Source organism: Miniopterus schreibersii (assembly GCF_964146895.1).
Source record: "Miniopterus schreibersii genome assembly, chromosome: 6".
NCBI lineage: Eukaryota > Metazoa > Chordata > Mammalia > Chiroptera > Miniopteridae > Miniopterus > Miniopterus schreibersii.
The window spans coordinates 3,233,250-3,246,683 of NC_138107.1; the positions used below are offsets into that span (position 1 = coordinate 3,233,250).

The window sequence follows — 13,434 nt, forward strand, 5'->3', positions numbered from 1 at the left end:
AGATAACTCATTTTGGGGGCATGGCCATAGAGAGGGGTGGGGACAGGCACTGTACTAGGTGGTTTGAGTTGCTCCTGTAATCCTCAGGCACTCTCATCACCCTCTACACGTAAGGTATTCCAAAGCTTTTTTATAGATGAGCCTATGGAGGTGGTCATATCAACTACTTTCAGGGCCAAATTAGCACAAGTGATGGGTTGGGGGCCGGGTGTTTGCAAACTGCCTGGACACTGCTGGCATTGGGCTGTTCACATCTGGCTCTAAGCAGTGTTTCTACCCGTTTTAACCAGCACCTTCTTTGTCCTTTTTCCGGGCAACTGCAAGAGAATAGCACTGTAAAGTGACAGGAACTGTAATGCGGAAAGGGGAAGATACAAACTACAGCCTCGAGCTGGGGCGAGGAGGGAACTTCCGCAGGGGTTCTCCCTGCCCAGCAGTTAGGTCTCCTGCACCCCTCCTCTGGTCTGAGAGAATTCCAGCCTCCTTCCTGCCAAAACAGTCTGGAAATACCTACTCCAAAGTCAGACAAAATTAAAATTCCATGTTATATCTTTCAATAAATTACTCCCTGGGGAAATAAAACATTTTAGGGATAGCAATTTACAGGAAGCCCTTCTTGAAAGCTTGTAAAGGAAAAGGAGTATAGTAAGATTCCATTGGTAACTGGGCCACTTCTCAAAGGCCTGTTCTATACACAAGATAGGTAATGTATAATTTAGTGTATGATAACAGACTATACTAAGTGCAGTATAGGGAATATATCCTTTAGCTTGAAGCCATTCAAGTTATGGTTCTTCAACCTAGTGGCATTATTAAAATCATTTGGGCCCTAGCCAATGTGGCTCAGTGGTTAGAGCATTAGCCCTCAGAGGGGAGTGTCCTGGGTTCAATTCCGGCCAAGGGTACATACCTCTGTTGCAGGCTCCATCCCAGCCCTGGTTCAGGCACTTGCAGGAGGCAACCTGTTGACGTGTTTCTCTCACATCGATGTTTCTCTCTCCCTTCCACTCTCTATGAAAAGCAATGGAAAAAAATATCCCCTGGTGAGGATTTTAAAAAAATCATTTGGGAAGACTAGAAAAAAATATATAGAGCTCTGGCTGGTGTCCCTCAGTGGTTAGAGTGTCGGCCCATGGGCCAAAGGGTCACAGGTTTGATTCCTGGTCAAGGGTAAGTACCTGGGTTGCTCATGTGATCCCTTGCCCAGTTAAGGCAAGTGAGGGAGACAACCCATTGATGTGTCTCTCTCACTTCAATGTTTCTCTCTCTCTCTCCTCCCCTCCCTCCCGCTCTCTCTAAAAATCAATGGGAAAAATATCCTCGGGTGAGAATTAACAAAAAATTTATACATATATATATTCCAGGCCTCCCCCAAGCCAATTTAGAACCTTTGAGAGTGGGCTAAGGCATTGTATAGAGTTCAAGCTGCCCAGGTTTTTCTAATGTGCAACCAAAGTTGAGAAAACACTGCACCAGAGGCTACTCCTGATTGTACTTTCAGAGAGGTGGGGGAGCAACAGGTGTCTGTTCTTCCAGGAGCTGCAGCTGGTGGTAAGGGGTTCGTTCATTGCTGTGAGTGTTACCCTGAAGGCTGGAAAGGCCTTGAAAATGTTGACCTACTGGCTGCAGCAGCAATGATAGAGGTTAGGAAAATCTCTAGTAACAGCATCTCCAGCAACAGTGTAATAGAGCAAAAAAGAGAATTACTGAGGCTGGGCCAATTAAGTTAATGACTCCCTCATTAGGGAAGTGAATATAAGGCATTGCCTACTTGTACACCTAGGACATCTTGGAACTTCAAGAAAAATCACTTTGGCCCAGGCGGGCGTGGCTCAGCAGTAGAGCATCGACCTAGGATCCAGGTGATCGGGGTTCAATTCCAGGTCAGGGCACATGCCCGGGTTGCGGGCTTGATCAATGACTCTCTTATCATTGATGTTTCTATCTCCCTCTCCTTTACTCTCTGAAATCAATAAAGATTTTTTTTAAAAAAGAAAAATCACTTTGCAACATCAGCCACAGTTGGAAGTTGGCCCCTAGGAGTTGAGAAATGTATCAAATAAGTGACTACCACAGGATTCTTGGAAGAGATTTTTTTGATGGAAGGCTGAAAACTTGGGGGAAGATAGGGCAGATAATTGCAGAAGAAAGTGAAAGGATATTTCCTGCAGCCACAATTGCATTCTTCCAAATTTTACTGTATGCTCATTGTGCCTAAATCATGTGACTCAAAAAGGAGACTGATTTTGTATGGTTCAGAATCCCCAAATCACCCTGTTATATATGTGGCTTTTGCTCAAAATGTTACCAGATGGGCCCTGGCTGGGTTTGATTTCCCAGTCAGGGCACATGAAAGAATCAACCGATGAATGCATAACTAGGTGGCACAACAAATCGATGTTTCTCACTCTCAAATTTTTTAAAAAGTTACCAGACAGGGTCTGGGGCCAGGGCCTGGAGTCCACTGGTATGTGTGGGTTCTTGCCTTCATATAGGAAAGATTTCACAACATGAGTCCAGGTGATATTGATAGTATGTTTATTAAAGCTGGGGACAGTGAAACAATGGAAGGGCTTAAGGTAGAAGTAATAGGAGAGAAAAGGGGGTCTTGGAGACAGGTTCAGGGGGTAAGCCTGGGACCAGCTGCTGCTGTCCATTGCTCCCCTGGTTGCAAGTCTTGCAGAGCTCTTTAGAGTTTATTTTCTTTTTTAAAAAATATATCTTTATTGATTTCAGAGAGAGGAAAGGAGAGAGGGAGAGAGAGATAGAAACATCAGTGATGAGAGAGTCACCATTGATTGGCTGCATCCTGCACGCCCCTGACTGAGGATGGAGCCTGCAACCCAAGCATGTGCCCTGACCAGGAATCGAAACCACAATCTCCTGGATTCTAGGTCGATGCTCAACTGCTGAGCCCCACCCCGCCGGGCTCTTTAGAGTTTCGGAGAAAGAGCAGAGATACAAGGCGTGGGCATGCTCTACATAGAGCGCAAGCGCTGGGTCCAATGGCTTTAATGCTTTTTATTCTTCTTTACTTGCTGGGAATCCTAGGGGAGGCCTCAGGAGAGGGTCTCAACAAAATATGCGTTAGCTTTTCAAGTGTGTCCTTCAGTATGTTGATTTATCAAAATGTGTGTAGAGAGGGGCCAGGGTTATTTTCTGGTTAGGTCTATTTTTAAAGAATATTATTGAAGAAGGACTGGGGACAAGGCCAGTCTGCCCTAGGATGGTCTGGAATGTGTAAACCATTTGCTCCTAAGAGTCTTTAGGGAAGATAAAACCCTGTGATATATTAGCTGGCTGTAAATAGGTCAAATTGTTTGGCCTTGTTTAATTTTATCTCAGTTTCCCTTATTCCCCTTGTCAAGGAATTTCCCTAGCTCCTGACTATCGTGTCTGAAAAAGATGCCAACATACATCGCCATAAACCACTTGCATTTATAAATGAGGGGGTACAGAAGGTCCAGCTAGGTGGGACTTGGGGAAATATACAAGTTGATAAATTAAGGGCCAAGAGCCAATGACTAGGGAAGATTTCTGAGAGCGAAGACTGTGGGAGAATAGGGCCTGGCTGCTGCCACCCACCCCAACTGGTTTGCTTCCAACGCTACCTTACCTAGTGCTGTTCAGAGCCACCCAACACCTCCACTGTTGGCCAACTCCTAGGTTCATGACAGGACATGAAAAAGGAGGGCGGGAGACAAGTCGTTTAGTGAGTAGAGTTTCAGTTCGCAAGGTGAATAAGTTCTGGAGGTCAGTTACACAACAATGCGAACATACTTAACCATACTGAAGCGTGTGCACTTCTAAAAAGACGAGAATGGCCCAGCCGGTTTGGCCCAGGGGTTAGAGCGCCCTCTGGTGGACTGAAGGGCAGGTACCTGGTGCAGGCTCCATCCCCTGCGGGAGGCAAACGGATGTTTCTCTCCCTCCCTCTCACTCTCTCTGAAAAGCAATGGAAAAAATATTCTCTAGTGAGGCTTAAAAAAGATTAAAAAGGCTAGAATGGTTTATAAAGATATCGAATTATGTATTTTAAATATGTGCAGTTTATTATAGTCAATTATACCAAAAAAGTTTTAAAAAAAGATATGAAGCTAACGTGCCTGACAGGTCTGTGGGGCTCCAGTGGGGTCGAGAGTTCAGATCTTGCTAGCTCACCGTGACGGACAGTCCCGGGGAGTGACCACCCCCAGGCTGCGCGCGGCCAGGGCCCGGAAGGGGGCCAGGCGCCAGGACCCTACCAGAAGGCACCGGGAGGCCGGGGGGCCTCGAGGAGAGCGCTCTGCTGCGCGCGCAGGCGGCCGGCGCCGGGGGCTTTCTCCCGCCTGACCGGTCAGCTCACCTGTTTTTTGTTTTTCAAAATTCACAAACTATCTCCCCATATTTGCCCCGGAAAGTGTGAAACATTCACTGATGGCCTCTCTTTCTCACTTAGTTTTATTCTTGTTTGGACGAACAGTGGGGAAATGTTGCGGGTCGAACCAGGCATTTAAGAAGACAGCTACGCCGTTAGGCCCCAGCCCCACGCCGGCATAAATAGGCCGGCCCCGCCGCCGCCGCTCTCTTTGCGCGAGGAGGGGCTTGGCGGCGCGGGGTGTTATGGGGCGCCAGCCTGCCCTGCACGCTGGGGCGGCGGCGGGCCGCGGCTCCCCGGCCGGCCGAGCGCCGCTTCCCGCCGCAGGTGCTCCGGGGCCCTGCTGGGGGGGAGGGGGGGCGCGCAGTCTCGGGCTGAGCAGGATGAATTTCCATTACAGACTAGAGTTTCTGACGTCTCCGTGACGCCACTGCTTGGAACTGACCCAGTCCGGGGTATGGGGGGCCGGCGAGAGTCCTCCCGGCCTTTGGTGACTCATTGGTTTCTTTACAGGCCCCGGGTTCTCGGGCGAGTCTGCAGCGCCTGGAGGGTGAGTGGCTTGTGCGAGGTGGAGTGGCTGCGGTCGCCCTGGGGTAGGACGGGGGTGATGATGACTCCAGGTGACTCTGAGGGTCTCTCTGACGCCATCACCGCAGCGCGCTGACCGCCTCCCTCCTGGGGCTGGGATCCCTAGTACCTGGGTTGAAGTTGATGGCCAGGAACCCTTATTGACCATTTATTCCCGTATTTCATATCTCCATTAGGGCTTTAGGATGTCCTCCGGAGTGTTATTTTTGAGGAAAGGTGAGTGTTAGGTGTGAGAGCGCTCTAAGTACCTTTCAGAGACCACCTTGTTCCCATGCTCTTTCTGCTGTCAGGTCCCCTGCATGTTGGGCCCCCCCATGGAGCTATTCTATGCAGTTTTAGTTTTATTTCCTACTCCTTTCCTTTCCTATCCCTATGTCTTTGAATGTACTAGATCCCTTCCCAGAATGGCTTCCCCAATCCAAGTCTCCCTAAATTGGGAATGATGATTTCTCAGACTAGAGTCTCTGACGCTGGTCCTGATGTGAAAAGTTAAGTTCTGACTCATTTGGGGAACTCTGGATATTTGGGTCTCTGAGAAGAGCCAGTGGGTGGGCTGTAACTCTGCTTGTCCTCATTGGTTGTCCTGTTTTCCTTTTTCAAGCATGAGTTCTGGAAGCCCCGCCTGGGGCAGTGCCCCTTCACAGAGTTTTCACCTGGGAGACTGAAAACCTGAGGTTACTTCTGTTGGAGAAGGGCTGTTGAGATGCCTGGGATGCCTAGGTAATTAATGGTTCCTGCCACTTCAGGCTATGACAGGAAGAGCCACAGTCCTTCTTTCTGCTATGGTGAGTCTGCTGGTTTTTCTCCCAGCCCCAGAGTGGTAGTGATGACCTGGTTGGACTAGAGTCTCTGAGCATTTCTCTGAGGATATTGGAAACCACCTGATCCACTCTTATGCCTCCTTCCTGTTACACCATATGGCAACTCCCCTGCCTGCCCAGCTTCATGTTCCTAATGACAGTTGCCTGTATGGTTCTAATACATGTTCCTTTTGTGAAATTTCAGGGTTTTGCTGATACAAAGGATACTCTGTATCTGGTGTTGGGCAGATCCGAGGAACTTACATCGTTTCCATCATTAGCCCGTGTGAGCAGCTGTCAACAGAGAAAAAAAACTGCCTAGAAATTTGGGGACACTTAAATATCAGTTAGCTTTTACTTCTTTACTTTGTCTTAAACAAGTACTTGGTTTTATCAAAAGGATTCCAATAAAATATATTAAAGCAAATAAAGTGTATTCTTTGGTCTCGCTGAAAACAAGATGGTTCAAAAAGATTTAGGGATGCCTGGCTGGGTGTGGCTCAGTGGTTGAGCGTTGGCTTAGGATCCAGGAGATCACAGTTCGATTCCTGGTCAGGGCACATGCCCGGGTTGCAGGCTCAATCCTGAGTTGGGGGCGTGCAGGAGGCAGCCAGTCAGTGATGACTCTCATCATTGATGTTTCTATCTCCCTCTCCCTTCCCCTCTCTGAAATCAATAAAGATTTTTTTTTTAAAAAAAGATTTAGGGATGTGGAAGGTAGTAACCACCAGTGAAGCAATATTAATCAGTTGACATCTAGCTGTATCTCTTTATAGGCACATGAACAAAACTAAGGTTGTGCCGTAGGTTAACATTGATGTTAAGGATTTCTGGATTGACTACCATAGGATTATGTACTGGAAGCATGGGGTTTTAATGATTAAACAATACTGACATAGGCACCTAATTTGCCTTTTGATGAGTTGGTGAAAACATAGGTTGTCTAGATGTATTTTAAAAGAATCTACTGGTGGTTGTCGGGATGGGGAGTTTAGTGCGTTAGTTTTACAGGAGATGGGTGGTAGTAATGCTGGTCGTCGTCACTCCCGGTGTTCATTCTTTTTTTAATCCTCGCCCAAGGAGTGAGGATATTTTTCCATGACTTTCAGAGAGACATTGATGTGAGAGATTCTTTTATCACCAGTCTATATACATCTTTTAAAAATTGCATTTCTGCATTTCTTTTACTACTGAACATTTCTAAATTGGTCCCCACCACTTAAACTGATCAGCAAAGACTTTATTCCATCTTCTGTTTTTCTTAATCTTTGCTAGTTTTTCTCCTTGAAATTGCCCTTTTACTCCTAGAGGACCTTGCTATTCTCCGATCAAGGTTTTCCCTGAGCTTCAGCCTTTGGCCCAAAACTTTTAGGATTATCCCTGTTTAAAAAGAACATCTTTTCTAAAACATGGTGGCTTAAAATAGGTAATATTTTTTATTAAAATCCTCTTGGCTCCCTAATGTTCTTTGGGCAAGAACCAAACTAGTCTGTTACCAGTCCACTTTACAGCCAGGGAGAGGCTCTGGGTGCTCAAGCCCAGAGACAGACAGGAAGTACCAGGATTCGAATTTCCTTGTCAACAGTGTACCCAGCCATCACCCAGCTTTAGAACATCAGTAATTGAAGCAAACTGCCTTTGACTCAGTTTTCCTTTTTCTCTCCTGATCAGAGGAAACCACCCAGCTGAACTGTGGCTTCTTTAAGATTTTTTATTGATTTTAGAGGGAGAGAAAGGGAGAAAGAGAAACTATTCCAGAGTGAAACATGGATCAGCTGCCTCTTGCCGCCCCCTACTGGAGAACTAGCCTGCAATCTGGGCATGTGTCCTGACTGAATCAGACCAGCAACCCAACCAACAGCCACACTGGCCAGGGTCCCTGGCCTTTATGTTTTTTTATTCTGCACCTTGGTATTATGTTTGGTTTTATATCTTCTTGAATTTCATAAATATGAACTAATTCTAATTCTGCAACTTTTTTTCATAAGTGCATTTTTCTAGGGTGACAATCACGTAGGAAGTATTGGGGACCGGTTAAGATTCTGGAGCCAGACAACACTTCGCTGTAATTTTGGCTAAGTTAACTAGCCGCTCACAAGTTCCTCATTTGTAAATGGATAAAACGGTGCCTACCCTTACAGAGTTGTTAAACAGCGCCTAGCACACAGCAAACCCTACTTAGGTTATTAGCTACAATCATGTTCCAAATAGCTTAGTCATTAGCTTATATAGCCTAGTCGGTATCTTACCCTTCCTTCACCCTTGGCTTCACTGTTACGTGGTCAACTTCATTTCTTATCCCTAGGGTCTCTTGGTTCTGTTGCCCTTTTTGTATGGTCCTTCCCTGGGTGCTGGTATCCTGGGTCCTCTGCCAATACCAAGTTTGGGATATAGGATTGAGCTACAGCCATGGCGAAAATGGTCACGTGAACTTTATTCCAGGCTTGCAAATGACTTTTCGCTCTTCTGTATCCTTGAGCCCCACAGCATCCCCTCAGAGTTGATGATTTGATAAAACTACCCCAAACACCCTTCCTCACCCCACCAGGTTCTAGAAGTGGAGCAACTGTAGAAGTAACCGGTCTGGCCTCCCACCCCACCGGGCAGATTTCCCCACAGCTCTCTATAGTTACTCTGAGCAGAGACTGGCCTGCTAGCTCAGCCACCCAGACAGTGAGCCTCCTGGGCCTTGGCCACAACCTGTCTCGACCCAGGCCTCATCCAGGGAATACTCAAGAACTGGTCAGTGCCATCCTCTCCAGATGACCCCTCCACCCTGCCGGTTGCTCAGGCCAGAACCCTTGGAGCCCACTTGACTCGTTCTCGCATACTGGGTCCAATTTATAAACAAGTCAGACAGCATCTTACACCCCCTGCCGCTCCACTCCGGTGGGAGCCACCATCGGCTCATCCAGACAGCGCACCCACACGATGGCAACAGCCTAACAGGTCTGACTTCCACCCTGGGCCTTTGTGGTCTATCCATACAGCAGCCAGAGGGTTTCTTCCAAGTCATGACTTGGGTCTTGTCTTGCTTCATAAAATCCGAGTCAAAGCCAGTCTTTACAAGGACCATCCAACAAGGGCCTCCCAGTCTAGCTCCTACCTCTGACATCACTGCGCTCTAGCCACCAGGCATAAAGCCAGAAGCTGTCACTGTTCAGGGAGTAGTTTTCCTGCCAGCTGGGGTTAGCCTTGGCCTGTGGGGTAGATCCAAACTTGCGCTAAGGGAGCATATGTATGTAATTTAGGTTGTGAGTAAATCCTAGAGGCGAGAAACTTACAAACTGTTTTGGACATTCTTTGTGGGAATGTGTCTTTATACAATTCCTTTGGAAAACAATTCAGCAATATCTTAAATATGAGGCAAGTTTTTTAAAATCCAGCACTTTCACTCCTGGTAATACACCCTAAATAAACTCATGCATATACAGGGTTAATGTACACAAAAGTCCTTGAAGAAAAGGAAAGTATCCAGATGTTCTGTGTTCTGCAACATTTGGGTAGTTTGGAAAATGGTTAAATCATATATTCATAAAATATAATACCACAGGGCAGTGGTGTGTCCCATGCAGCGGTGGTATGACTGGGTTAATCTCACAATGTGAAGAAAAAGGCAACCACAGAAGGATGCATATGTAGTATGTAATTAAAAACATTTACATCTTGGCCATTTTGACTCAGTGGTTAGAGCATCTGCCCGCAGCCAAGGGCACATGCCTCAGTTGCAGGCTCCATCCCTGGCCCCAGTCAGGCAGTGCGCAGGAGGCAACCGTTGGATGTCTCGCTCTCACGATGTGTCTCTCTTCCACTCTCTGAAAAAGCAATGGAAAAAATATTCTTGGCTTAAGAAAAACCACAAACATTTACAGCTGAACAATATATTAGAGTTTAGTATAGTAAAAGCAGAAAGAAACTCGTAGGATTTCTAACTGCTAAATTCAATATAGTAGGTGCAGTGGGGAAAAAAGGGGGACATCTGTAATACTTTCAACAATAAAGATAATAAATAAATTCAATATAGTTACCTGGGCTGTGACAAGACCAGGGGATGTTGGGTAGGGAGAGTGATGCAGTCGAGGAGGTAGGTGTACATGGAGCTCCATGGAGCTCATGATATAATTTATTTTTTTCATATTTTTGTGTGTCTGAACTTTGTTTTTTAAAATATATATTGATTTCAGAGAGAGGAAAGGAGAGGGAGAGAGTGAAACATCAATGATGAGAGTCATCACTGATCGGCTGCTTCCTGCACGCCCCTGACTGGGGATCGAACCCGCAACCCGGAATGTGCCCTGACCAGGAATCGAACCGCGATCTCCTGGATGCCCAACCGCTGAGCCACGCCTGGCTGGGGCTGAACTCTTTCTTAATATTATTATTATTTTTTTTAGAGAGATAGAAAGGGAGAGAGACATTGATTTGTTGTTCTCCTTATTTATGCATTCATAGGTTGTTTTTTTAAAATACATTTTTATTGATATTTTAGAGAAAGGGAGGAACGAGGGAGGGAGAAGGAAACATCACTAGGCTGTGCCCTGCACCCCCTCTACTGGGGATTGAGCCGCAACCCTGGCAGGTGCCCCTGCCTAGGAATCATACCAGCAACCACCTGAGGCACACTGGCCAGGGCTCATTGGGTGATTCTTGTATGTGCCCTAACTGGGGATCGAACCCACAACTTTAGCATATCTGCAGAGATCGATGCTCCAACCAACTGATCTACCTGGCCAGGGCTGAACTGTTTCTTAATAACTTGAAAACATGGTTGGGGACCTGTGAATCTCCAAGGGCTGAACAAAACAAAAGCTAAGCCACCCCACAGGGACACTGCAGGCTCTGGAGCTGGTGCTCTCTGGGAAGACAACTGCTCCCACGATGAGCCAGAATAAAAAATAATGGGCCTATTCACAACCGCGGAACAAGTCTGCAGGCGCAACAGTGGTAAAAAACCTGATAACAGGACTCTTGGAGCTGAAGATGGTCTGAGATAAGGGAAAGAATTTAATCCACTGCAGGAGCGAGGCATTACTTTAAAAAAGGCAGATTTGAAAAAGAAACAAATGAAGTAAGTAGGAATTCTAGAAGTGAAATAAATACATGAGAAACACAATAAACAGGTTACATAACAGACCAGCTGAATAGAGAATGAGTGAATTGGAAGAAGAAATCATCCATACCGTGGAGTAGAGAAAACATGAATAATATGAAAAGGGAGTTACCCGAAGGATGGGGTGAGATGCTCAGGCCTTCCACAGTTTTGGCGCGGAGCTGCCCAAACCTGCTTTGTTACAATGGCACCATCTTTCGCTCTGCCCAGTGGCATGTGGAGGCGCCTGGCTCTGAGCAGTCGGCCGTCGGCTGGTTTACTTACTGTAGTACTTCCTTGTCTATTTGCACCCCACTTCATGATTGTGTTTTGATTGTTGTGCCATTTCCCAAAGAGCAAGGAAACATTATTCTAAGGGTTAAAGTACCTGCTGACTCTTAAAATGTTAAACTATATTGCCCCCAGTCAGGTGACCCTCAGGTGGCAGTGGGTCACATTCTAGGCTGGCTATTGCCTGTCATTAAGCCATTAAATCCTAAAGAATGTAGTGTAGAGTGAAAAGTCAGCCACTTATCCCCAGTATAATGCTGATGTCAGGTAACAAAGGGGGGGGGGAGCTGTCCCTAAGGGGCCTTGCAACTGGGCAGATTCTGCGACCCTGGGTGGGGAACCCCCCTTTCCTAGCAGAATGTAGGAAGTGACTGCTCCACACTGGGTTGATTTCTCATAAAGGACACTGAGCAAATATCATAAATAATTACTTTGTAAGCATTTTATTATGAAATTTAAACCAGGAGGGAGATAAAGAATACCCACATACCCACCACCTAAATCCAACAGTTGCCAAGAATTTCCATATTTGAAAATATGGTAGCCCTGGGTGGCATGACTCAGTGGGTAGAGCGTCAGCCCATGCACTGAAGGGTCTCGGGTTCTAGTCCCGTTCAAGGGCACGTACCTGGGTTGCAGTTTTGATCCCTGGCCCCAACTAATTGATGTGTCTCACATCAATGTTTTTTTTTCTCTCTTTCCCCTACCCCCTTCCACTCTCTCTAAAAATCAATGGAAAAATATCCTTGGGTGAAGATTAACAAACAAAAAGAAAATACGGCAAAAATATAAATCATGCGAATATATCTATTTCATATATACATTTTACATATATATAGTTGACCCTGGAAACTGGCATGAGTCCACATATATGCAGATTTTTTTTCTTTTCTTATTTTGTGTGTATGTGTGTGTGTTTAAAAAACTTATTTATTGATTTTAGAGAGAGAGAGAAACACTGCTTTGTTATTCCACTTACTTTTTGCATTCATTGGCTGTTTCTTGTATGTGTCCTGCCCAGTGATTGAACCTGCTACCTTGGCATGTCAGGATGACACTCTAACCAACTGAGCTAACCAGCCAGGGCCAATATGTAGATTTTTTCAATAAATACTGTAAATGTATTTTCTCTTATGACTTTCTTAGTAACACTTTCTTTTCTCTAGTTTATTGTGAGAATACAGTATATAATACATATAACATACAAAATCGACTTTATGCTATTGGCAAGGTCAAAGTAGGCTATTAGTAGTTAAGTTTTGGGGCAGTAAAAAGTTATACATAGATTTTCGATTGAGTGAGGGGTCTGTGCCACTAACCCCTGTGTTGTTCAAGAGTCAGCTGTATAGCCCTGGCTTGTGTGGTTCAGTTGGCTGAGTATTGTCCTGGGCACCAAAAGGTCTCCAGTTTGATTCCCGGTCAGGGTACATGCTCAGGTTTTGGGTTCGGTCCCCAGTCGGGGTGCGTTATGGGAGGCAACCGAGTCATGTCTGTTTCTCTCTCTCTCCCCCTCTCTAACATCAACAAGCATGTCCTCAGGTGAGGATTTTAAAAAAAGATCCTTAATTTAATCACATCTGCAAAGACTCCTTTTCTCTGTATAAAATAACATTCACAGGTTACAGGGATTAGGATGTGGGTATCTTTGGGGGGAATCATTTTTCAGGCTACCATATAATATGTACCGCACAGCACCTTCTATTGGGATCATAACATGTCATTCTTTAAACAAATTTTTAAATTATTATTTTTTAATTGATTTGAGAGCGAGCGAGAAACATCTATTTGTTGTTCCACTTGTTTATGCAACCTTGGTGTACTGGGACGATGCTCTCACCAGCCAAGCTACCTGGCCAGGGCAATGTCTCATTCTTCTTTTTTTAAATGTCTTTATTGATTTCAGAGAGAGGAAGGAAGAGGGAGAGAGAGAGAGAAACATCAATGATGAGAGGGTCATTGATCGGCTGCCTCCTGCCCGCCCCCGACTGGGGATTGAGCCCGCAACCCGGGCCTGTGCCCTGACTGGGAATCGAACCCTTGAGATCCTGGTTTATAGGTTGATGCTCAATCTCTGAGCCACGCTGGCCGGACCCGTCTCTACTTTTTATCTCAGTTTGATCACCCAGGTAAAGTGGTGACCCCAGACCTCTTCATTGTAGAGGTGCTTCCCCCTCCTTGTGACTGGCAAGATTGGTGTAATTCTTGGCAGCGTGTGAATGAATATCCAGTTCCCCTTTAACTTAACGATTTTAGCATCTGTTGATGATTTTTCCCTGTGTAGGGGAGGAAAAGTTTTCCTTCACCCTTTT

The 13,434-nt window shown here is 45.8% G+C and overlaps 1 long non-coding RNA gene across 1 annotated transcript; it reads left to right on the forward strand.

Moving 5' to 3' along the window:
- Window positions 1–4,561: 4,561 nt before the first annotated feature.
- Window positions 4,562–6,176, forward strand: LOC308558836. Its single transcript, XR_013999057.1, has 5 exons — window positions 4,562–4,684; window positions 4,871–4,907; window positions 5,122–5,161; window positions 5,547–5,730; window positions 5,951–6,176. It is a non-coding gene; the product is annotated as an uncharacterized lncRNA (long non-coding RNA).
- Window positions 6,177–13,434: the final 7,258 nt, after the last annotated feature.